The sequence below is a fragment of the Penaeus monodon genome, chromosome 24, assembly GCF_015228065.2.
Source record: "Penaeus monodon isolate SGIC_2016 chromosome 24, NSTDA_Pmon_1, whole genome shotgun sequence".
NCBI lineage: Eukaryota > Metazoa > Arthropoda > Malacostraca > Decapoda > Penaeidae > Penaeus > Penaeus monodon.
The window spans coordinates 17255536-17256998 of record NC_051409.1 but is presented as its reverse complement, the minus strand read 5'-3'; positions in this window follow the sequence as shown (position 1 = coordinate 17256998).

Sequence of the window (1463 nt, the reverse complement as noted above, 5' to 3'; positions counted from 1 at the left end):
ATCCAAATATAAAAAATTTATAAAAAAGCCTTTGGTTTTTATATGGAAAAAATATAATTTTAAAAAATTTATTAATATAATAAGAAAAAATTTTCCCCCCATATAAATAATTAATACTTAATATTATATAATACCCATAAACCCGAAAAAATCTTTCTTCCAAAAACCGGGGGTTGGAGGCTAATTGGAAAGGGAAGGAAATATAATGGTGGGGATTTGCCCCGGCCCTTTTAATTAAGCAAAATATAAATTTTCCCTGAAGAAGGAAAAAGGGGGTAAACAAAAGATTTAGGAACAATTAAATGATGGGGGAAAAAATTTGGTCGCATTTTGAACGGGTGGGAGGTGTAAGAAAAACATTTCGTTTTCAAAGGAAAACCCCTTTTTTATAGGCTTGGGAGAAGCCGACCGGTTATAGGGATGGGGGATTCCCACATGGCCTGGGGGGGGAAAGGAAAAAAAATTTTTTGGGGGCTTTTCCCCTCTTAAAAGTATTACCGGGAAAAAGAAAGCCCCCCCAATGGGGCCGGGGGGGAATTTGTTGTTAAATTGGTTGGGGGGTTTTTGACCTGAAAGGGGGTAGGAAAGGTTGAAATAAATAAAACCGGCAATGTTGAAAATTGGGGTTGAATAGAAGTTTTGGTTTAGGAAAAAAGGGAAATTTTAGAGATGAAAGTTTTGGGGGAACTAAAGCCCTAAAAAGGGCTGCCCCCCCGCGGGCCGGGGGGGGGGGTTTTTTGGAAAATCCTTTGGGGGCTTTTTTGACCTCTAAAACCAAAAAAGGGGTCCTTTGGGAAAGGTTTGGGCCTTTAGGAGTTTAATGTTTTTGGTTTAAAACTTGGATTTTTGGGAAAAATGGTGAAAAAAGGGGGAGAAGTATCGAAAAAAATGGGGAACCCGAAAATGTTTTTAAAAGATTTGAGGGGAATGTGAATCTTCCTTATAAAAAAAGGGTACATTTTGAAAAGAAAAAATTTTGACAAAATTTTTGGTAAACAAAGGGAGCCTTTTTTTCCTGGTGCGTGAAAGGGGGGGCTGTTGGTTTTTTAAAAAATTTTCATTTCTACTTTTTACCCCTGGAAAAAAAACCAAAACCGGGGAGCTGGGAAAATTTTTTTGAAGGTTTAGGCCCCTTTCGGGGGCCCCCAACAAATTTTTTTATTTAAATTGGGGGGAAAGGGGTCTTTTAGCGGGGGGGGTGACCAGTGGTCGGGACGAACTTGATTTTTCCGGGGAAAATGTTTTGATAAAATTTAATTGATGGAATTTTGGCCCCTTCTTTTCGCAAAAAAGGTAGGGTCTTTCCAAGGGAATTATCCAAACCCCTCCCCAAAAGAAGATGAATTTTGGCTTTTAACCCCAAAAGTTTTGTGGGGTTTTTTTAAAAATGATTTCTGTGCGGAGGGAAATGCTCTGTTTCTTTTAAGGCATTTTCGAGTTACCTACGCTGGTTTCCTTAAATT